This window comes from Mustela lutreola, chromosome 10, assembly GCF_030435805.1.
Source record: "Mustela lutreola isolate mMusLut2 chromosome 10, mMusLut2.pri, whole genome shotgun sequence".
NCBI classification, from domain to species: Eukaryota; Metazoa; Chordata; class Mammalia; order Carnivora; family Mustelidae; genus Mustela; species Mustela lutreola.
Genome location: NC_081299.1, coordinates 2963771 through 2989306, shown reverse-complemented (window position 1 = coordinate 2989306; position 25536 = coordinate 2963771).

Below are 25536 nucleotides of genomic sequence, written 5' to 3'. Positions count from 1 at the left end.
GTGTGATTACTAGATCATAGGATAGTTCTATCTTTAACACTTTGAGGAACCGCCACACTGCTTTCCAGACTGGCTGCACCAGCTTGCATTCCCACGAACAACGCAAGAGGGTTCCCCTCTCTCCACATCCTTGCCAACATATTTTGTTTCCGGTGTTGTTAATTTTAGCCGTCTGACTGGTAAGAGGCGATACCTCATTGTGGTTTTGATTTGCCTTTCCCTGATGATTAATGATGCTAACCATCTTTTTCATGCATTTGTTGGTCATCTGTATGTCTTCTGTGGAGAGATGTCTGTTCATGTCTCCTGTCCAGTTTTTAACTGGATTATCTGTTTTGTGCATTGAGTTGTATCAGTTCTTTGTATATTTTGGATCTAACCCTTTATTGGATATATTATTTGCAATAATCATCTCCCATTCCATAGGTTACCTTTTAATTTTGCTAATTGTTTTTTTTTGTTGTTGTTTGTTTGTTTGTTTGTTTTTGCTGTGGAGAAGCTCTTAACTTTGATATAGTCCCAAAATTTTATTTTTACTTTTGTATCCTTTGCCTTAGGAGATGTATTTAAAAAAAAAAAATGTTGTTATGGTTGATGTCAGAGTGATTACTGCCTGTGTTCTCCTCTAGGGTTTTTATGGTTTCAGGTCTTACATTTAGGTCTTTAATCCATTAAAAAAAATTTTTTAATGTATAGGAAAGTGGTCCAATTTCATTCTTTTGCGTGTGGCCATCCAGTTTCCCCAGTACCATTTGTTGAAGAGATTGTCTTTTTCCCCATTGATTATCCTTTCCTGCTTTGTTGAAGCATGACCATGTAGTTGTGGGATTTATTTCTGGGTTTTCTATTCTATTCTATTGATCTATGTGTCTATTTTTGTGCCAGTACCATACTGTCTTGTAACATAGCCTGAAGTCCAGAGTTGTGTCTCCAGCTTTGCTTTTCTTTTTCAGTATTACTTTGGTTATTCAGGATCTTTTGGAGCTCCATACAAATTTTAATATTCTTTTCTCTAGTTCTGTGAAAAATGCTCTTTGTGACTGCATTAAGTTTGTAGATTGTTTTGAGTAGTATAGACGTTTTAACAATATTTGCTCTTCTAATCCATGAATATGGAATGACTTTCCACTTCTTTGTGCCATCTTCAATTTCTTTCATCAATGTTTTATAGTTTTCAGAGTACAGGTCTTTGAACTCTTTGGTTAATTTTATTCCTAGGGATTTTATTATTTGGGGTACAATTGTAAATGGGATTGTTTTCTTATTTTCTCTTTCTGCTGCTCCATCATTGATGTATAGAAATATAGATTTTTGTACTTAGAAACAACAGATTTTTCTCGTACCCACTTAAGCCCCCATGTTGCATCACCACTTCCTCATATCAGGGAGATCATATGATAGTTGTCTTTCTCTGCTTGACTTATTTCACTAAGCATGATACGCTCTAGTTCCATCCATGTTGTTGCAAATGGCAAGATTTCATTTAATCTCACAAAACAAACTGAGGGTTGCTGGGGGGAGGGGGTTTGAGAGAAGGGGGTGGGATTATGGACATTGGGGAGGGTATGTGCTTTGGTGAGTGCTGTGAAGTGTGTAAACCTGGTGATTCACAGACCTGTACCCCTGGGGATAAAAATATATGTTTATAAAAAATAAAAAATTAAAAAAAAAAGACACTATTAAAAAAAAAAGAAACAACAGATTTTTGTGACTTATATCATGTGACTTTACTGAATTAATCTATCAGTTTTATTAGGTTTTTCAAAATATTTATTTATTCATTTAGGAGAGACAGAGGGAGGAAGAGAGCATAAGTAGGAAGGGCAGAGGGAGAGAGAATTTAAGCAGACTTTGTGCTGAGTGTGGAACCCAAGGCGGGACTCAATCTCATGACTCTGAGATCCCCACCCATGCCCAAATCAGGAGGCTTAACTGACTGAGCCACCCAGGTTCCCAGTTCTAATAGTTTTTTTTTTCCTATATAGATAGCATGTTATCTACAAATAGTAAAGTTTTACTGCTTTCTTACCAGTTTTGAAGACTTTTATTCCTTTCTCTTATCTGAGTCCTGTGGCTAGGACTGCCAGTACTATGTTGAATAAAAGTGGTGAGACTGCACATCCTTGTCTTCTTCCTGACTCTAGAGGAAAAACTCTCAGTTTTTCCCCATTGAGGATGATGTTGACTGTGGGTTTTTCATACAAGGCCTTTATTATGTGGAGGTATGTTCCTTCTAAGCCTACTTTGTTGAAGCTTTTTTTTTTTTTTATCATGAATGGGTATTATACTTTGTCAAATACTTTTTCTGCATCTATTGAAATGATAATATGCCTTTTATCCTTTCTCTTATTGATGTGAAGTAGCACATTGATTGATTTGCAAATAGTGACTATTATCTTGGGAATAAGTCACACTTGATTGTGGTGAATGTTTTTTTTTCTTTTTCTTTTTTTTTTTTTTTTTTAACATTCTGGTTTCCAAGTAATTTGTTAAGGATTTTTGTATCTATGTTGATCAGAGATATTGGCTTGTAGTTCTCTTTAATATTAGTGTCTTTTTCTGATTTTGGTATCAGGGTGATGCTGGCTTAATAGAATGAATTTGTAAGTTTTCCTTCCTCTCCTAATATTTAGAATAGTTTGAGAAGAATAGGTATTAAGGCTTCTTTAAATGACTGGTAGGATTCACCTGTAAGACCATCTGGTCCTGGACTTTTATTTGTTGGGAGATATTTGATCACTGCTTCCGTTTTATTGCTGGTAATTGGTCTGTTGAATTTTTTTTTTGTTTCTTCCTGCATCCGTGTTGGTAAGTTACATGTTTCTAGGAATTTATCTATTTCTTCTAGGCTGTTCAATTTTTTGGCATGTAATTTTTCATAATGTTCTCTTGGAATCCTTGGTATTTCTGTGGTGTCAGTTACTATTTGTCTCCTATTTCATGATTTTGCTTATTGGGTCCTCTCTCCCTCTCTTTCTTCCTCTCTTTATATGTCTGGCTAGAGGTCTATCAATTTTGTTGACCTTTTCAAAGAACAAGTTCCTGGTTTCATTGATGTGTTCTTCAGATTTATTTTGTTTCTGGGTCATTTATAGCTGCTCTAATCTTCATTAGGTTCTTCCTTCTACTGGTTTTGGGGTTTGTTTGTTCTTCTTGTCCCAGCTGCTTTAGGTGTAAGATTAGACGGTGTATTTAAGGTTTTTATTGTTTCTTGAGGTAAGCCTGTATTGCTATAAACTTCTCTCTTAGAACCACTTATGCTGCATGCCAAAGAGTTTGAACTGGTGTAGTTTCATTTGTTTTCATGCAATTTTAAAATTTTTTCTTTGATTTTTTGGTTGAACCAATCATTGTTTAGTAACCTGTTGCTTCCCTTCCACGTGTGTGTGTGTGCTCTTTCCCGATTGTTTTTTTCTTGTGGTTGATTTCTGGTTTCATAGCATTATGCTCAGAAAAGATGCATGGCATGATTTCAACCTTTAGGAATTTGTTGAGGTTGGACTTGTGGCCTAATATGTGATCTATTCTGGAGAATGTTCCACATGCACTTGAAAAGAATGTGTATGGAGAGACACCATTATTGTATGGCTATTGAGAGAGGAGGAAATGAAGGCCCAGGAAATGGGGACCTAGGTCATGCAGGTAGGAGAGGCTTTGTCCAACATTCAAATCCACATCACCTGACTCATAATACTTCTGGGTGGCTCTGACTCTTCCATTCAGCTCAGGTCCTGATCTCTTGACTTGTGGGATCCAGCCCTGAGTCAGGCTCCGTGCTTGGATAGATAGTCTCTCTCTCTCTGCTCCTTTCCCTGTTCTCTCTCACTCTTTCTCTCTCTCAAATAAATAAATAAATCTTCTGAAAATTTACATGAAATGTTTCTCTCTGTAGCTTCTTGAATAGACCTAGTCTCAGCTGGTCTAAAGGAGACAAAGATTTACGAAATGTGTTTCGCTTATTTACCAAGATTATCTTTAGCATCTTAAGAAATAGGACCAGCGAAAGCAAACCCTTAATGAAATGAAATGAGACATTGTATTAATAAATATTTGGGAATTGTTTGCCAAGAGAATCCTCCCTTATATTGCAAAACAGAAGCAAAACATGCCTCTGAGCTGAATCAATTTTTTTTGAAAAAGTTTTGTGGATCACAACCACATCTTGTGAAATTTCCCTGACCAAGTAATTTTTTGCTGTGGGGAAAATCCCCAATCAAGACTGTTCTTCAATACTCTCCAAACACCTCACTTTATCTTATATAAGGTAATTTCATTTTGGAGTTGACAATATTATGAAGTTGGAACAAATCCCAGGGACCCAGAAATAAAAACACTTAAAAGTTTGTGACATCTGTTTTTATTAAAAATTGACATCATTTATCAAATAATATTTATAGCTACCCCTTTCTCCAGTTCAAGAGGGGTCTGGGCCCAAGAGAAATCATCGCTTATTGGCTTAAGCTGTAAAAGAGCCACAGTGGACCCACATCCTGAAATAACAATGAGCTGAAGGAAGTTCAAACCCTGCAAAACTGCGCTCCACCCTGGAGCTCCATCCTGGCAACCCACATGTTCGTGCTCTGAAGCACGGATGTTTACTCCAGGTGCAGAGTTTGGACTAAAGTATAGATCCTATCAACCATTGACAGTATCAATCAACCATTGACAGAATCTATCAACTGTTGACAATATCTATCAAACGTAGACAGTATCAGTCAACCATTGGCAGTATTTATCAACCGTATATCATTTCTCATGCTCCAGTCCTTTATATTCACCTATAAAAAGGCATTGAAGAGTCTAAATGATGGCAACACCCAGACAATACTTTATGGAGCTTTAATCTGGCTTATGGTATTTCTTAAGTGCCACTTATGACCTCTCTCTTAACAAGCCCATCTCTGTGTCTTTGAAAACCCAAGTAGGAGTGATAAATGAATTTTACCCAGGATGTGCCTAAACACCTATGTGCTCCTTCTAGGGTGTGAACAGAAAGGATACTCACCTGCCATGGTGACAGGTTGACCTTAAATGTAGCTCTTCCCATCAACCTTCCTGTCTCAGTCTTCACCCCGATGATGAACATTCTCCACATCATGCATTCACTCCTTCCTTTTCTTCAGAGTATTGCTAAATATTCACATGTCCATAAACAATAGGTTTGGTTCTACATGTTTCAAAGCATTTACTGATCCACGATATATGGGGTCCATGCTAGTCCAAGCTACCCATCATCTCTCCCCTGGATATGCCCAATAAACTTCTATAACTTCTCTCCTTTGCCTATGCCTCCTCTTTGCTGAAGACTCTTCCATCACAGGATCAAAGCCACATTCCTCATATAGCAGCTCTCCAAACCTCACCCACCTCTTCCATCTTCCAAGCTCCCAGGTCTCCATCCCTAAGCTTCCACTCCTGCTATTTTCTGCATTGTTCACTCTGCTTCCAGACTCTTCTTTTATTGTTTAATTTTTATTTATTTTTTTAAAATTTCTTTTCAGTGTTTCAGAATTCATTGTTTATGCACCACACCCAGTTCTCCATGCAATCCGTGTCCTCCATAATACCCACCAGGCTCACCTAATCCCCAACCCTCCTTCCCTTCCAACACCCTCAGTTTGTTTCTCAGAGTCCACAGTCTCTCATGGTTCATCACCCCCTCCGATTTCCCCCAATGCCCTTTTCCTTTCCTTCTCCTAGTGTCCTCCATGTTATTCCTTATGCTCCACAAGTAAGTTAAACCATATGATAATTCACTCTCTCTGCTTCACTTATTTCACTCAGCATAATCTCCTCCAGTCCTGTCCACGTTGATACAAAAGTTGGGTATTTATCCTTTCTGATGGAGGCATCATACTCCATTGTTTTTATGGACCATATCCTCTTTATCCATTCATCCGTTGAAGGGCATCTTAGTTCTTTCCACAGTTTGGCAACTGTGAAGAGTTTGGCTGCTATGAACATTGGGGTGCATATGGCCCTTCTTTTCACCAATCTGTATTTTGGGGGTAAATACCCAGTAGTGCAACTGCAGGGTAATAAGGTATCTCTATTTTTAATTTCTTAAGGAATCTCCACATTTATCTCCAAAGAGGCTGCACCAACTTGCATTCGCACCAACAGTGTAAGAGGGTTCCCCTTTCTCCAGATCCTCTCCAACACATGTTGTTTACTGTCTTGTTAATTTTGGCCATTCTAACTAGTGTAAGGTGGTATCTCAGTGTTGTTCTGATTTGACTCTCCTTGATGGCTAATGATGATGAACATTTTTTCATGTCTGTTAGCCATTTGTGTCTTCTTTGGACAATTGTCTGTTCATGACTTCTGCCCATTTTTTGACATGATTATCTGTTTTGTGTGTGTTGAGTTTGAGAAGTTCTTTATAGATCTTTATAGATCTTGGATATCAGCCCTTTGTCATTTGCAAATACTGTCATTTGCAAATATCTTCTCCCATCCCATGGGTTGCCTCTTTGTTTTGTTGACTATTTCCTTTGCTGTGCAAAGCTTTTGATCTTGATGAAGTCCCAACAGTTCATTGTTGCTTTTGTTTCCTTTGCCTTTGGAGACATATCTTGAGAGAAGTTTCTGTGGCCGATGTTGAAGAGGTTAGTGCCTATGTTTTCCTCTAGGATTCTGATGGATTCCTGCCTCATGTTGAGGTCTTTTATCCATTTTGAGTTGATCTTTGTGTATGGTGTAAGAGAATGGTTGAATTTAATTCTTCTACACATAGCTGTCCAATTTTCCCAGCACCATTTATTGAAAGACTATCTTTTTTCCACTAGATAATTTTTCCTACTTTGTCGAAGGTTAGTTGACCATAAAGGTGAGGATCCATATCTGGGCTCTCTACTCTGTTCCACTGGTCTATGTGTCTGGTTTTGTGCCAGTACCATGCTGTCTTGGTGATCACAGCTTTGTAGTAAAGCTTGAAATCAGGCAACGTGATGCCCCCAGTTTTGTTTTTCTTTTTCAATATTTCCTTAGCAATTTGGGGTCTCTTCTGATTCAACTCTTGATGTTCTTCCAACATTCCCAGTATACTTGTACCTCATGGCTTTTGCATTTGCTATTATTCTCAGTTCCTGGAATGCCCTTCCCCAACATCCACGTGGTACATTCTTACCCTTCTTGGTCTTCACTCAATATTACCTTCCCCTGAGGCCTTTTGGACTGAAATTTAAATGATGTTCCTTCCTGTCTGCCTTCCTCCTTGGTGTCTTCCAGCACTTAGCTCCATGTGACAAGTAATACTTAATCATGTGTGTATTTATTTCCACCAGAATGTAAAGTTTATGAAGGTTAAGATGATGTGTGTGTGTCTACTGTGTGTGTCCACACCTATACGCCTAGTGCTTGGAAGAGGTCCTGGTACTTGGTGGACCCTCAATACATAAATGTTTTGAAGAACAAAGTCTTCTCTGAAGTATGAATTCTTCTATAACTTGCCTTTTCTTGGTCTTGGTGTGAATCCTTCCTGCTGAGCTTTGTACCTCTGAGTCTCTAATCTCCATAGCTGTGTACTATTGCAGAGTGAACGCACACACTTATGTACCCACCATCTTATGGATGGTCCTTTGGGGTGTTTTCACTTGTCTTGAGAACAAAGAATGCAGTCTGAAATATTCTTGTATGTTCCTCAGTAGACATGTACAAGAGTTTCCAGAACATTCCCCTCTGAGTTCACTTTAATCTACAAACCTTTTGAAATCCATTGTCTGGCACTAAGATGCCTCTATTTTCCTTCCCTTTGTGGATTGTGGTATTAACATTAAATGCTGCACCTTGACTATGAGCATCTTTTCTCTGAAAAAGTCCAATCTCATCCTAAAACCCAAGAGCCAGTCTCAGGCTACCTGGACAGGACCTGGAATGAGTGAAAGGTTGTCCTTCAGCACCTGTGCCATTTCAACATCCAGGGGTGCTCCAGGGTTGATCAGGATGGTGATCAACCATGGCTTTCAGTCCTCCTGTCTTTGATTCTCCCAGCCTGTGCAGAGCCCCTGAGCCCTCACTGCTAAAATTGTTTGCTATTAGAAGAACCACAACATGTTTTGCTATTATCTTGCCCCTGGGCATATTTAGTTGTCCCCATCGGTTCTGCTCACTGAGTCGGCCTCTTTGGGGAGTGATTCCTTCTCTCTACTCGGCTCTCCCTCTCACAATTTGCTCTCACAAAATGCATTTCATCCCCTTCTTTTACAGCCTCATCAGTCCAGCTTGTGACAGAAAGAGTGAGGCTGGCATGTGATGGAAGACCTGCAAAGAAGTCCTTTGAGCCCTGGACTTCCAGGAGATGTGTGTAATCCTTCCCAGGAATGATGCTGAGATGGCTGTACTCTGCAGACCCAATATTTGTGCTGTAATTCAGGGACAGCTGCCAGATTCATTGACTGGTTCAAGAGACAAACTAGAGAACCATTTTCTGCTCCAAATCATCTTAAGCTTTGCAAAGTGACACACTATTTTATAAGCATGTGTGAGGGCCTCACAGCACTCAAAAGTGGGGGAAAGAAAGTTATTAAGGTGTCTCTAGTGTCTTTATAGATGCATTCAGATATTGACTTGGCTGTTGTAAACAAGTGCTGCCAAATAATACCAGGCTAAATGAAAATTTATACTTACCTTTCCCATAAAGTGCAGGGCCCCGGCTTCTCCTCTGTTACCGGATGTTCCTCCGATGTCACTGGGATGCTTGGTGCTCAAAGACTGCTGAGGCTCACTTCCAGATGCTTCCATTTTAGCCAGAAGGAAGGAAGGAAGGAAGGAAAGAAGGAAGGAAGGAAGGACAGATGGACCAAGCAGCTGGCATTTCCTTGCAGGCATAAGTTGGAATATATACATGTCCACAAGCCTCAAACCCTGCTAATCCCCAATCTCCAGCCAGGTGGCCACATCCCAAGGTGAATATTATTCCTCTGGAAGAGGGGAGGAGTAGAATGATGACCTCCTGCCACACTGGACACAATTGCTTGTCTTGCTCCTATTCAGGCTCTACACTTTCCCTCAGGCTGGATAAGGAGGCAGAAGAGCCTGATGTTCTATAGACAATGGCAGGAGAGACCTAGACATACGTCCCAGTTCTGCTCCAGCCAGACACTTTGGGCATGTGGTTTAGATTTTTATCCTCAGCTACCTCTTCTGTAAAATGGAACCACAGAGACTCCATCATAGAAATGATCTGTTGTTCAAATCAGTCTGACACATCATAAGTACTCAATAGCTATAGCTTCTCATTTATTTTATTAAGAATATCCAAGCTCAAGACTCATGCAGTAACCCACTGAGTGAGCCCTGTGCACAGGGAAGGGTGTCCCTTGGAGGCATTGCTTGAGCTAAGACAAGATATCCTGTTTTCCTCAAGACTTCAGCTTGCATGGAACCCAGAAAATCTGGGTGCCAGGATCTCTCTCTCTTTTTCAATGATTTCTCAGGGAATACCCATAAAATGTTGCTTGGCCCTGAAATATATTCCACCTGGTATTACATAACAGGGATTTCAAGTTAACTTTGACTCAGAAATACCTGGTGGCTCTGTTTTCACCACGTGGCCCTGGGCTTTCCTGGAGGTACCATGTCTTTCTGAGCGAGGAAACCATACCCCTGATGCAGAGATGGTGATGCCTTACATTTCTGGAGTATGGGTTATAATGAGAAATGTAATACATAGGTTTGGACATTGGTGTTGGAGTTGAACCTGGGTTTATGTTTTGTCTCAATGTTGGCTACGTATCCCTGGGAAAATTAGTCTCTGGGCTGCGGTGCCCTCACCTTTAAAATGGCTCAAGGGTAAGACTCCTGTAAGACTGTGAAAACAGTTTAGAAGGAATGGGTGTCAGAGCTTGGAAAACAGTGCCTGGCATACAGCAAGTCTTCCCTGAGTGCTGACAACCAAGCTTAAACCCCTTAGAATCTTGGTGTTTGAGAGTAGTTGGGATGGAACCTTATACCTCCCCCGCAGTACAAGGGGAGGCAGGTGCACCCACTTTGGGTCCCATGGGACTGCCAGAGGGTGTGTCTGCCTTCCTTGTATCTCCATGACACTCATCACTGGGTGGGATTCCACTTTCTTTCCTGTGATACCAACTCAGAGCCAAAGTATCTTCAGGAGTTCCTGTTCCTAGTTCCAGTGAGGCTGGCAAGGAGCCCTGTTTGTCTTACGCTCACCTCCTCTTTCAAGGCTCCATCTCACTTTGCTGGAGCTGCCATAACAAAGAAGCACAGATGGGGCAGTTGAAACCACAAAGATTTCTCTCTCTCAGTCCTGGTGGCTTGAGGTCCAAGATTCAGGCTTTGGCAGGGCTGGTTGAGGACCCTGTCTCTGGAGTGTGGATGGCCATCCTCTCACTGTGTCCTCATGGGGTCGTCCCTCTGCATGTGTCTTTGTGCCTTAATTTCCTCTTCTTTAAAGACACGTCTTGTTGGATTAGTGCCCATCCTAATGGGTGGCCATCACTTCTGTAGGGATCCTGTCTGCACATAATAGTCACGTTCCCAGGTCCTGAGGGTTAGGACTTCAACATAGGAATTTGGGAAGAGACACAATTCCTTCTATAATACCAGGTTTCTGAGATTTTGATTTGCTTAACAGATGTGTTTGGGTGGGACTTTTTTTTTTTTTCCCTATAAACCATTTCCCTATATCTTTTTCTTGACTAAAGAAAGAAAGAAAGAAAGAAAGAAAGAAAACCCAGGAGGTTTCCCCTCCCTTATTCAAATAAAATTTGCTTTCAGATATGAGTAAAGTGATAGGAAATGGAACCTGTGCCACTACAGATAAAAAGGTAATGATTTTAATAGTTCATTTTTGTTTTTGGTATTGAAATGAACAGGGAGAGAATGATCCTAGAACTCTGAGTCATTAGCTATCTGCTAACACAGCAGGCAACTGTAGAACTTTAAGAAAAAAACCCCAAACACTGCCGAGCACCTTTACCATCAGCTATCAGCTATCATGCGAGCCTGCCCACCAGCATTGTGTGGTCGCTAATATAGCAACAAGCTTACCTCAGCTATTGGTTATTGATTTAAATCACAAGCATGTGGATTGAAATAGAGCCTCTGAGAATCCTTTTTGTAAATTCAGGTTATTTGCCACAGGAAAGTGAAGTTTAAAGTGGCAGGGAGAACTGGTTAAAAGGACCCAGAAGAGTATGCAAGTTTTAAAAGGGTAATTGTCTGTCTTGGCTGCTAGGACAAGAGGAGGGAGTAGGTGGCCAAAGATGCCACCAGAGACAGACCTGGGACGGTCTCCTGGCCCGGAGTCCTTGTTCAGGAAGCTCGTGTAGACATGCCTCAGGAGGGACAGCATTTATTGGAAGGAAGCTCTTGCTGAGGAAGAGCAACAGGATGTTGACCTCCACATTGAAGTTATTTGCACAAATCTGTACCTTCTTGTGCATTTTCATGATGAGATTGAGTATGTGTTTCTCTCAGGAAGAAAAATGGCTCAGAAAGTAAAATCATTATTGTTTTAAATGTGACAAATCTCTAAAAGTACAGCCTAAGGAGCGATTTTGAGAAATCCTTTTAATAGAAATTCAGTTACAAGGGGCAAACCTGGTGCCAGCGACCCACACCCCACCCCGCCCATCACCCTGGTATTTGGGCAGCTTCCCAGGGTCATCTGAGCGGATGTTTCCAAGATTTTGAATCTGCTACTTCCCATACTCAAGCCCTGTCCACAGGCCCCACTTACCTTTGAGAACCCAGATGCTAGCCCCGCCCAGGACATTATCTGCATAGTTCCTGGGTCGCCCCTCCTCCCACCACCCAGGCTCTCTGCCCACTCCAGGGAGCTGTGCAGAGTTTGCTACCTCCATCCCACCCCTCCAGGCCCTCTGATTTCATCTCAGGTATTCATGTATCTTAGCTCCAGACACCTGCAAGCTCCTTGGAAGAAATAATAATAATAATAATAATAATAAGAAGAAGAAGAAGAAGAAGAAGAGGAAGAAGGAGGAGGAGGAGGAGGAGGAGGAGGAGGAGGAGGAGGAGGAAGGGGAAGGGGAAGGGGAGGGGGAAAAAGAAGAGGAAACAACACACCCAGCACATCTTTTCACAGTGGTGTCTGAAACATGCAAGAAATGAAGCTGATATTTGTATAGAAGAAGCTAGGTTGCTTTTATGGTTGGTGCAGAACTTTCTGGAAGAAACAAAGCCCAGCTTCTATCAACTGTTCCCTAGAACAAAGAGCAGACCTTTCAGCTCTGGGTATTCAGATTGTTTCCCAATGGAAGCTTCTGGGTTGTTGACAGTGAACAGAAATAATGGAGGGGGTGGTGATCTCAGGTTGTAATATGGTGGCCAAGGTGCAGAAACTGGCCCAAACCAGTAGGGAAAGAAGGATAGAGAAGTCTGGTTGCTAAAACCCATAGTCAAGGGTCCTCAGATCCTGGGGACACAGTGCACATTGAATTGGAAGCTGTGAATATGAGAAGGGAAATATCAGCATGTTGGCTTCCTTATAAGGAGACACCTACAGATGTAGAAAGAGCCCCAGTCATATCAACAATACATAGGGAGAGGGAGAAGCCTGGGGTCACAGGGTGAGGATGGGGACAGCCAGAGGTGGGTTGCTGAAGAGGTGAGTGGTGAGGAATAGGGAAACCTGCTCAGGGTTCCTTTGCTCTGTGGTCTTCTTTCCCTGAGCTGTGCCCTTAGAGACAGAGGAAATTCAGGAATATTGCGTAGGTGGCCTGTGGCTCCTTTGTGAAGCAGCTTTGCGGTGACAAAAGGGTATTTCAGCTTCTCATGGTCTCTTACCACTTGCTGTGGGCATTGGGTTCCAGGGAGGACTGGTCTCGCCCAGGAATGAATAGAACCATTCCTGTCTTCAGTGTGGTGCTCCCTGTGCCTGCCCTTGAGTGCCTTCCCTCACCTCTTCACCTGCTGAAAAGATACTCACTTCCTCTGTGCTCATGTCCTCCCTACAGGCTTGCTACTGAAGGGCGCCCCCGCCCACTGCACTCCCAGAACTGTATCCTTGGGCAGTATTCACTGAGTGCAATCAGAAGCGGCCAAATAGGGGTCTCAGCAATATCTAGAATAAACATTTGGAGGGAAGAGGCTGTTTCAACACCACTTAGAAAATTTCTTTGAGCCCACAGACTCAGGAAATGCTCACATTTTCCTGCATCCCAGACAGTATCTGCCCCAAAGTCGATCAAGACCATGTGCTCTAGACACTTGCCCATAATGTGAAAGACAGTTGAGTAGAAGGCTCCTTCGGGAATGCTCCTGAGACTGGCCAGAGGTACCCTGCACTGCCAGCCCACCATGTTCACCTCCTTTTCAGGTCATTTACATGGAAAGGATGAGCCCATCCTTGGGGGTGCTGTGGGTGTGAGGGGATGCTCCATGAGCCCAACAATCACCCAAAGTTATTGGTTGGTTGAACATGGAATGCATTAGAGTCAAAGATTCAACATCAAACGATTAAAGACCAGGGGACATGGGTGGGAGGTATCTTCTGGACCTTTCCTGGCTCTACCAAGAGTCTCATAACCCAAATTTCACAAGGATAACACGTTAGGGAAACATGGAGTGACCAGATAATTCATCCAACTTCTTAACTGAGAAAGGAAGTTGGGTTTGATGTGCCCTCCACATGTGTGAGCTCTGGGAAGCATATTGTTTAAATGTTTGGTTTCAAGGGGCTATGCATTGACAAAGGGCATCTTCAGCAGCTCACCAGGATGTTGGTGTTCTCAGGCAGTTTCCTCAGCTCCATAACAATCGTCAGGGAGCCACACTGCCTACCCAGGGACCCAGAAGAAGCCTGCACCAACTTGCCATGCAGAAACCATTCCGTCTCTTCTCTAAGGACTTGGAAGAGAAGATCAACTCCAAGGAGGAGGAAGGCAGCTGTGTAGGTATTGTTATGGGTCTAGTATGTGGTGGGGTTTTAATAAAGTTAAAAGCTACTATGTGTGTGTACATATTTAAACATATGAATTTGACCGTCCATCTACAGATACACAACAAACACACACCCATCCACCCATCTTGAGGCACACACATGTAAACACACACTTACATGTCCATCCATCTATTCACCCATCCGTCTACTTAGATAGATGGACACACATATACATGCCCACCTGTCCACCTAGTCATTCACTGATCCATCCATGTAAACATATGCACACATACACTCACACATATCCATCTCTCTATCTGTTCATCTGTCTAGACACACACAAGCCTGGATTCATATGCCCATCATCCAAACATATGCACATCCTTCCATCATCCATCTGCTTACCTATCTAGACACAGACACCACCCCCCACACACAAACACCTACACATACACATCCAAACATACTACTTTTTTACTGCTAGCTAGTCCAACAGAATCCCACAAGTCACCTGGGTCTATCAGCAGGGCCTTGAGCTGAGTGGGAAAGTGACTTTGATTAAGACTGTGGAGGCTCCTCTCCTGAGCTTTGTTGATCTGTGTTTGATTCGGGATGAGAGTTTGGAACCCCTGCTCACTGGCCCATTGCGACCTGCCATCCCGTGTAGGATTTAATTGCTTTCTGAGGGGAGACACAATGTCTACGTTAACTCATAGAGGAGAGGGAATGTGGATATGTCATCAGACATCGTGGGATTCTGCAGTTCCTTGCAGCAATAGCTACCCCTTCTTCTCATGAAGAGCAGGAAGCCCTCCATGATATAATGCTTACATCTCAAAATGAGCTGGCTGCAAAGCATGGCTAGGGAAGCGATAGGGTTTGAAACACACGTGTTAGCAGTAGCCCTACTGTGAGCAATCAAAACTCTGACCAAAAAAACATAGCTTAATCACCATGTGCATTAATATTCCCAACCTTGATGTTCCCCAATGTTTAAAACAACAAAAAGTGCTTTTGGAACCTATTGGAAACCACTGGAGCCTACTAATGCATGCCAGCTCCTGGAGAGCATTGAAATTGAAGTCAATTTGCCTTAATAAAGCTGTTTAACATTAATTTAAGGTGGACCCAGGCCAGGTTTAAGAAAATTAAGAAAAATGCAGTGGGTGGGTCCAGCCAAGCATCCTTCTGGGTTAGGAACAAAGGGGCGCCAACTGCCTCTGCTCCTCCAAACTATTAAACACTATTCTGGCCCCCCACAGGAAGCAGTGTTCTCCCACTCAAACCTTGTGTTTAGAATTTTGAGTCCTCAGGCTATTTTGATGGAAGTTAATCTCTTTATGCTGCTACTGTAGAAATAGCTGTTATTAAAATGTTGTTGTATAAGATCTAGTTGACGATCATAAAAACCCTTTGAATCTTTTGAAAACCTTCTTTCTTCTTTCTGTCAGGAAGTCATATTTTTGTAAATTAGAACTGTGCTAGTCATTGACGTGAAGTTGGGGACTGGAAGGAGGTGACAGGAAGGGAAATTTTGCATCTGCCTTTCCAGCTGTTTCTACATGAGAGCATGTTGACCTTGCCAGAAAGCTCACCTCCCAAATTCAGTTTCTGAAAGTTGTCAGGATTCAGACTGTTCTGCTAAATTCTCTGATGTGGAAGGGACTTATTGACAAAAATCCTTCCTTCTTTGTCTTTGTTTTTAAATTCAATCTCACCATTGAAAGTGAACTAAATATTTAAAAGAAATAAAAAGGTAAGCTGAAGTGTGCCATGATGTATCATAGCCTCACTCATTAGGGTGGAACATTCTAGAGCACTCCCTCTGAGATCCCAAGATGGCCACTGAGATTAGCTGAGTGCTTGGCTACCTGGTGATAGGCGGGCCACAACCAACTAACTCCCCTGGCTTCCCAAAGTGATTTTAAGAGTAAAAAAATGCTCTTCCAGGGAGAAAAGGTGAGTGTTAGTTCAATCCTTTGTATCATGTTGCCACATAGAACTCTTTGCCATCCTCCCACTATAATTGGTTTTTTGTTGAGTCCCTATCGCATGCTGGGAACTGTGCTAGACATTTTAGAATCCATCAAATTATGTGTTCCTCATAATAATCTGCCATGGGTGGTGTGATTATCCTATTGTGTACATAAAAACAATGAGATTTGGAAAGGGCAAGTCGCATGGCCAAGGTCAGGTGGCTGTGGATGCAATTTTGCATCTACAGAAAGCAGGAATTTGCATCCACAGAAAGCCTCTGTTCCATGACAGGCTCCTCCTCATCTCCATAACTGTCATCATAGACATCACCATTGTCATTTTGTTGCTTTGCTTAGAGACCTAACAAGGGAAGAATCACTTTCTGCAAACTACACATTTGCCAGGGTAAAATATTAGTCATACCAGCATAATGGTCTGATATGATGTGCTCGAAAACTTCCAAAACAAGTTGAGAGGAAAATAAGAGCCAAAGGGGAAATTCTGGTTACTTAAAGAGACAGCTGGGACCGAGGCCTGGAAAGGCTTAAACTGTTGTTCAGTGAAGACAGAACAAATTTAGATTAAGACCCTCTATGCATATCCACATGGAAAGAATAAGTAAAATTATTTTTGTGTGTGTGTGCCCAGGCACAATGGCACAGCTAGAGCAGTGTCAGGACTCATTCCTATACTCATTCCTTCAGTCGACCACTACTGGCTAGGTAGGGTACTAGGATCCAGAGATAGCACACTAAAAGATGAAGACCTTGCTTTCACAGAGCTTACATGCTTGTGGGAGCAGTGGACAACACACGACCCATTTAAACATATATTCTGTCAATTCTGTGGAGAAACACAGAGCAGAGTTAGAAGTTACCAAACTGGAGTGGGTATGGATATACACCAGATTGTGTGTGATGAGGTTGGGAAATCCCCAAAATGTGAACAGAGGCCTGAGGAAGAGAGAATATCTAGAATACCTTGGAACTTCTTGGAATATCTGGGAGGCATGTATTAAAGCAGAGAGAGCAGCCAGTGTAAGGCCCAGAGGCTGAAGAATACTTTGTGTGTCTGAAGAACAGCAAGCAAGAAGATGAATGAAGTTTATGAGAAGAGAGTAACAAAAAGGTCTTATTTCTTAAAGTTGAAGACATAGCCAGGGACTCATTGTGTAGGGTTGCCTGGACTACAATGAGAGCTTTGGGCTTAACTCTAAATGAGAGGGGAGCCACTGGGGCCAGCACATGGCAGTGCAGCTGCAGACTTGAGTGGAATGCTGGGACTGGAAGTGAGGGGTATTTAGAGTCTGGGCATAATTTCAAGGTAGAAGCAGAAGTTTGATGGTGGATTGACTGTGCAGTGTAAAAGAGGGATTAAAAGGTGGGTTTTGCCTAAATCCAGAAAGATGATGCTGCCATCAAATAAGGTAAGAAGGACTGTGAGAGGGGCAGGTTTTGAGGGGCTGATGATGACACCTGGGGTATGAATGTGTTAGGAGTTGTTTGAGAATTTCAAGTCAAAGTGTGGAATGTTAAGGAGAAGTGGCAGGTGTTTTCCCCCATCTCTATCTCCCAGGGATCATGTCCTTGTGAGATCCCCTCTCTTTGAGGGTGAGTGGAACATATGACCTACCCCTAACCAACCGAATACGGTATAGTGATGGGAAGTACATGATTATGTTACCATGTGTTTCTACATTTGTCACATTGTAAGACTACAGATGGCCACATTGTCACACTGTCAGTTCATCTCAAGGACTCCTTCTCTTGCTAGCTTTGAAGAAGCAAACTGCCATGCTGTGAGCTATAACCTGGAGAGGGCCATAGAGCAAGGAGCTAGAAAGCATCAACAAATGAAGCTCTCAGGCAGCCTTCAAGGAACAGTGTGCTGCCAACAACCTCCAGTTTGGTGATGGACCCTTCACCAGTCAAGCTTCAGATGAGACCACAGCTCCAGTTGGCATCTGGACTGAAACTTTGTGACATCAGGAGCAGAAGATCCAGAGGGGCTGAGCCTGGACTCCTGACCCCCACAAACTGTGAGACACTATTTAGGTGTTGCCAAGAGCCATGATGTTTGTGTCAATGTGTTATGTCATGATACAGGAGAGGATGCCACAAATACCGGGGAGGAAAGGAGATGTTGAGGGGAACTCCAGAGTGATACCTGGGGCCTTTCTTCAGAAGGGGCATGTGGACCGGGCAGTTTTTCCAGGCCAGCCCCTTAGACTGTGAACGTCTGTCCTCCTTCCCTCACTTCCCATACAGCTTTGCCCTTGAGCATGCCCTCATTTTCATAAGCCACTCTGGATATGCTCCTTGGAAACCCAACTTAAGGTTAAGATAAGGCCCCTCAATTCAAACAATGCAGAGATTGTTTCATCCTCTGCTCTCCTTTTATACATATAGAAGAATCTGACACATTGATTGCCAGTTAAGGAATGTGAGGAGGGCATGTATTGGTGGTGTAGATGGTGACCCAGCAGATTGTACGGAAACCATCATTTCTAAGTGTGCTGCTTCAGATCTGCTCCAGGTGATCTAAATGTGGCAAACTGGTCAGTGAGGGGCCAACTGGCAGGTGCCCAAAAGCCAGCCTCTCCCTTAGGGTTCTGCAGTGTGCACTGCAGCAAATTAGCTCTAAATAGAAAAAGGAACATATGGATCAGGAGATAATGTTTCCTTATAAATGAGAGCCCTCTGGGCTACACTCCCTGCAGATCAAAGAGAGATTCTTTCTCACTTTTCTTTTCCCATCCTACTCCTCATCTGAGGCCAATGGCAACCCCCCCCCACCCTTCAGTCAGTGTCCTCTGTGGTTATTTGCAATGGGATTTTGATTGTAATCTCAGAGTTTTTCCTGTTTGTCTTCCAAGTTGTAAAGGGCAGGAGCTCTTAGGCATCCTTGTTGATTACCCAAGCAGTGGCTTTTGGCTTCTAGCTACTGGATTCCAAAAAGTGCTGCCCAGTTTCCATGCTAGTTTATCTTGTTGTTCCCTGGGGCTACATCTTTTCTCCCTGATGGGATATTTATAGACAACAGGAGAGGAGGCTACGCCTTTTCTAACTGCACACCACTTGACAAACCTCCATTCATTCAAACAGCATTTACTATTACCTGCTACAGACCAAATGTGGTCCTTGACCCTGAGATGCAAAGACAAGTGACGCACTGTCCCTGATATGGACATTGACATCACTGTCTAAAGAATTGCTTTCCAGACAGTTTTAGTTACCTGAAGACCTATACCAGAGAGGCAACCAGACAAATGAAACATCGGAAAATGGGGAGAAAATTGAACAAGATCCAAATCAGCCTATTCCATATCATCAACTGACCATAGATCTTGTTTAAAACCATAGTTTGGTGAGGAAAGAGGCAAATGTGTCACAATGACTGGACAATGACTGGAAACCTACCACTGTTCCATTTTGTAATGAGCATATGATGGGAAAATTATGTCCTTTCCCAGAAGGAAGACAACTTTCCCGTACATTTTTTTTTAACCTCCATAAAGGATATTCACACAACCATAAAACTGATGGGTAAAATGTTTGAAGTTGGATTGGATTGCATTTATAGAGATTGAAAAATGGTTATTGCATCAAGGGTTAGCTATGTCTTTACAAAAGGGTTCTAGCCCTTTGTAGCTGCAGTGTAAGATCAGAAACATGGACCAGAAAGCAGTGCAGCGGGAGTCTCATTGGGTACAAGAGTAAGTATCTGTTTTTTGGACAGATCCAGAAAGGAGAACCATGGAGGCAATTTAGGCGCTGTCCGAGGTGCTGACGATGCAGTCATGGTGCTTACAGTCCAGGGAGTCTTGGGTGGTACTGAGGTCTGCTTCAAATGGGATTTAGGAACAGCTGTAGTGACTGATTTTCTGGGGTCATTGGAAGAATCTTCCATCTAGATTTTGCAATTTTTCAAATTTGAATCCATGTTTCCATGGTGGATGTGAGTGAGAAACCTGGAGGCAGAGACACGCTGTGTTTGTCAAAAGGATGTCTTTCTTTTGCACTGAAAGCAGAAGTCTCTTACCACAGTTGAACAGATCCCTCGTGCACAAATGTGCAAAGTCAACCTAAAGAGCCCATTTGTCTTGCGAAGCCACAATCCCATAGCGATGCTGTACACGTGACAGGTGATTAGCCAGTGAGAGACTCCACGTCCCAGCAATCTGTCTATTTTCATATAGTTAAAAAAATGCATACAAATGATGTTCCAAAACAAAGCATGTTAGGTGTTTTGGACACACTTTAAATGAGATTATTATAGACTGAGAAAGCGTTCCTGCCTTAATTAGAAAAAATCTTGGCGCTCATACTGGGAAGCTAATTGGCACCATCAAAGCACTGAATGATTCCTAATTTTGCTAGTTAGAGGCACACCTGGTGACTTGTCTCTCAGTGGTACCCAAAGATTTGGGCAAAGAAACTATAAAAAGTAACAGCTGTGATGATGTCAACTCTTCAGATGTACACAGTATTGAGAACTTGCTCGTGGGCTCAGTCCTGTGCATGGGGCCAGTCAGTTGGCCTGGGTGTGCTGGGACACAAGCAGACTGCAGACACAGGGGCAGAGAGCAGAGGGACACATCCAGTCCAGTGCAGACCCATCTCGATGACACTGAGAATTCTTGGGCTTGCGTGGAATGTCAGGTTTGTGAGGGGGACCCAGCCCCGTGAAGTAGTTTCATTCTTTTCATAAAAAGGCAGGAAGGTAAGAGGAACAGGGATAAAAATATGTGGGGACACAAGACCCTTTAACCACTGTGACTCTCAAAGGGAAGAAGGAAGGAAAAAGCAGGGGTCTCTAGCTTTTACCCGGGTGATTAGTAAACTGTGAAGTACGCAAACTCCGTCTGAGGTGGGAGAGTCATGGACCCCACCCTGATAGGACCTGATCCACAGGCTGGGGTGGGCTCTGAGGGTCAAGGGGCACGCCCTCATGGCTCCCACCATGAGACTGATGCAGCTGGCCTCGGCCCCCTCCCTGTTCCCCCGGTTCCACACGGTGATGCTCAGAGGTCTTTGGGATACAGATTAGGTTAGATGGGGTTACAATATGAATCAGTCTGTGCTACACGGGTGGGTGACAATACTCCCTCATCAACACAGCCTTTCAGAACTGGCTTTCAATAAACAGTATAATTCTGTGAGTCCCACCTGGCCCTTGGGCAGGATGGGTGCCTTATGAGTCTTTCAAAACAGAACATTCCCACCCAGATGATGAACATACAACAAAACAGCTTTAGCTTTGGGTCTTACAGAGTCTTTCTGGGTCTTTCTATGTCTGAAGTATGTATAAAACAAGCAAAGATAGCACCACATACACACGCGTGCACGCACGTGAGCACACATGTACACGACAAAGATCGACTGTCCTTGATCATCTCATCCGATTCCTTATTAAATGCTCTACTTGCTCCTCTCCCCTGACTTACCTTATAGTTTGGGGAAAACCCCTCTGGTAAACACACACATAAACACAGAAGCTGTGTGGATGCCTTATCTGAAAACAGATGTCGGAAGCTGGCTTCTCTCCCAGGGGAAGGTCTTTGGGTGAATTTGTCTCCCTGAATGAAGCCATGGAGTAATTGGTACATTACATAAGTGTACACCAGTCTATCACTAATAGGGAAAGTTCTTGAAACTAGAGCCCGATGGGGGGATGACGCCTTACTCCCCTTCTTCTCCATGGAGCTTTTTTTGAAACGGAAGATTCGTTGCCATCAAGCTAAAGACTTCTAAAACATTTGGTAAAGTAGGGCACAGGTGACTTAACCAGGTCAAATGACTTTTTAAAGGCTTATACTTAAGTCCCAGTCTTCTTAGTAAAGATCCCTCAGACTTCAAAAGGTGTTAAAAAGATTCGGAAGGAAATTGAGTGAACCCAGCTGAGGGGTGGGGATGGGGAACCTTAACTTAGACCATGGTGACCCAGATCGGCTGTAATACAACGGAATAGCCACATACTTGAATTTAAAAGGGTTTCTTAATTTTTTGGACTGGTTGATATTTTAAAAAGGAACTCCTTTCTTTGAAGACACTCCAGTGTCTTCGACTGAGATGAAGGCTTAAATGGGAGTGACTTTCTCATGATTCCAGCAAAATTTATTAGCAAATAAAGACACAGGATGCCCAGCTAAATTTGAATTTCAGATAAACAACAGACATACTTGTTTTTAGTGTAAGTGTATCCCATGCAACATTTAGGACATGTGTACCAAGAGTTATTTGTCATTTTCTGAAATTCAGGTTTAATGGGAACCCTGTATTTTACATGGAGTTCCTGATTAGGTAGGACCTTCTGATTAGCCTCATGAGTTGGTGTTAGAATCGCCTGCTTAGGGGCAAGTCCACAGTTGCCATGTGGGGTGTTAATGCCTCCCTAATTTTGGTTGTGGATATGACATTGCTGAGCAATTTTGCATAAGGTTCCCATACCCCACTGGGCATCAGAGAACTCTTGGAATGGGAGTTTAAGGTGTCCTGTGGGCCAGAAGTAAGGTACTGCCAGGGCACACCTGCATAATGCTGGACAAGGTTGTACAGAGCTGGTCTCCATGACAGCGGCTGGAAGCAGAGGCCAAGAGTGTCCAACATGGTGTTCAAGAGATGTCTGAAACATGCAGTTTGCTGGGAAGGATGAAGAGCAGGTGTAGGTCTAAATGCCGCATTTGTTGGTTCACTCAGCATTGGACATGGGCCTGCTATGGACAAGCACAGGAGACTCAGACCTGCTGTCCTGCAACTCTTCTCCCTCGGTAGATGCATGGACAACCCAGAAGTTTCGCTGGGCGACAGCTGGGACTCTGTACCTCACTGCTTTTTCCTTTTCGACTGAAATAAGAGCAGACCTGGGCCATATAAGGTGCTGGTGGACACTGGTTGTTCTAAAAACCTCATTGTAAATCAATCATTATGGAACTCAAGCTGTGAGAAAGAGGAGTGGGCTTCGTGAACCCTGAGGCAGGAAGAGCACAGTGCATTTCAACACAGAGAGGACAGAAGGCCAGTGTGTTGGGTACTAGCAGCAAAGAGGAGCTCGTGGAAGGGGTTGAGGACAGTAAAGACAAGCTCACAGGGGTTCTGAGCCGAGAAAAGAGCACGGTCTTCTCGCTGAGCAAGAAGGAAGCCCATGAGGGGCTTTTATACAATGCAGAGTAATAATCAGACCTCTTTTTAAAAATTAAACTCTTTATCTAAAAGTAACTGTAGATTCACCTGTAGAGACATCCCATGCTTCCCCCAACGGTAACAAACTGCAAAACTGCAGTCCGCTGTGGCAACCAGGATACTGGCGTTGATACAGACGGGATACAACATTTCCCTCCACAGGGATCCCTCCTGTGCCCTGCTCAGGCCGCAGCCACTCCCCTCCTAGTTCCTTACTCCCCCTCAACCCTGGCGGTATTACCTTGTTCGCTCTTCCTATAATTTTGTCATTTCAATAATGTTGCATTAATGGAGCCATAAAGTATGCAAGGTTTGGGGACTGGCTTTTTTCACTCAGCATAAATCTTTGAACAGTGTTGCTGGCAGCTGAGTGCATCAGCCATCTGCGTGTTTCTAGTGCGGGGTCTAATTATGTGGAGTGGACACCCCAGTTCGCTTAACCACTTTCTCATTGAGGGGCCTTGGGTTGTTTCCAGTTTGGGGCTATTAGGAGTGAAACAGCAATAAACATCGGTGCACAGGTTTTTGTGTGGACCCAAGTCTTCATTTCCATGGGACAAGTGCCCAGGAGTGTAAACATTGACTTCTACAGTAATTGCATATTTAGTTTTTAAGAAAAACCCCCAGCTTTTTTCCAGAATGCCTGTTCCACTTTAAATTTTCACCAGTGATGTGAGTGATCCAATTTCTCTGCACCCTTGCCAACATTTAGAGTTGTCTCTCTCTCTCTCTCTCTCTCTCTATATATATATATATTTTTTTTTTTTTTTTTAATTTTACACTGATAGGTGTGTAGTGATCATCTCATGTGGCTTTAATTTGCATTCTCTGATGGCTAATGATGCTGGACACCTCTTCATATGCTTAGTTGACATTTATATATCATCCCTGGTAAAGTATCTCCTCATCTCATTTGCCCATTTTCTCATTGGGCTGCTTTGTTTTTCCTTCCCTCCATTCCTCCCTCCCCTCCCCCCTCCCTCTCCCTCCCCCCGCCTTTCTTTCTGGTATTGAATGTGGAGATTACTTTATTTATTTTAGATACTAGTCTTTTGTCAAATATGTGACTTGCAAATATTTTCTGCCTCTCTGTGGCTTGGCTTTTCATCTTCTTAACAGTTTTCCAGAGAGCCAGAAGATTTTAATTCTGATGATGAGTGCTTTACCCATGTTTCCTCTACGGATCCTGTTTTTGGTGTCAAGCATAAGAGCTCTTTGCCTACCCTAGATCTTAAAGGTTTTAGCATCCTGTGTTGTTGTTTTCTTTGTTGTTCTTTTTCCCAGAAGTCTTACCGTTTTACACTCCACACTTGGTTCCATGACTCGTCTTGAGTTAGTTCTTGCAGAAGGTATGAAGCCTTGGTTGTGTTTGTTTTCGACTGTGGGTATCTAGTTACTTCAGTGCTCCGTGTGCTTCCTGGGGCTGCCATTAACACGACACCAAGACTGGGGGGCTTTCACACAGACATGATTCTCTCCCAGCTCTGGAGGCCAGGCATTCGAGTTCAAGGTGTCGGTGGGGTTGGTCTCTTCTCAGGGCTGCGAGGGACAATCCAGGGGTCTGCTGGAAATGTTTGGTTCTCCTGGGCTTGCAGAAGAATCTCGCTGACTTGTTTCTCCCTGTTTCTTCACCTCATCTCCTCTGTGCCTGTGTCTGTCTCTGTGCCCACGTTTCCCCTTATTGTAAGGACACCGGTCACGTAGGATTGGGGCCCACCCCAACGACCTCAAGTAACTTTGATCACTTCTGTAAAGACCCTATTTCCAAGTTCTGAGGTGCTGGGTATTAAACCCTCTATACACCTCTCTTGGGGTTGGGGAGGGGCAGATGCAGTTCAAGCCGTAACAAACGTCATTTGTGGAAAAGCCTATCTTCTCTATATTGAATTATATCTGCACCTTTGTCAAAAGTCAACCAGGAATATCTGCATGGGTTTACTTCTGGGTTTTCGGTTCTGTTCCATTCATCTGTACCTACAGAAGAGTCTGAAGCAGGGGATTCCTCATCCTGCTATAAAGATAAGGAAACACAGACAATAGTGGAGAGAACAAAAAGATAAGACTTAAAAGACCAAAACCTGGACACTGTTGGCAATCTCAGAGTATGAAACACAAACAGGTGAATCTGAAAGGAAACCAAGCATTAATTCCAGAGAACGAAATTGTGAGGAAGAAAATACAGGTATTCCCTAGGTGGATTGAAGATCAAACTAGGTAGAGCCCAAGAGAAAGAAAACCAGTGAATAAAAACACTTGAGATCTGCCACAGCCCTGTGAGGAGATCAACACGCTAAGAATGTTCAAACATGAAGGAAGCAGAATGTTAAAAAACAGGGAATTTTTACAGTTTTCCAGGAAGGAAAAAAAAAAAAATCTATGAAGGAATGACGGTCACAGTGAGAATACAGAAACACCCTAGGACATCAGGGAGAGACTTCAGGGAGCTAAGAGAGGAACAAATGACCCATGTTTCAAGCTTGAAGAGAAAATAAGAATATTCGGACATGACCTCCA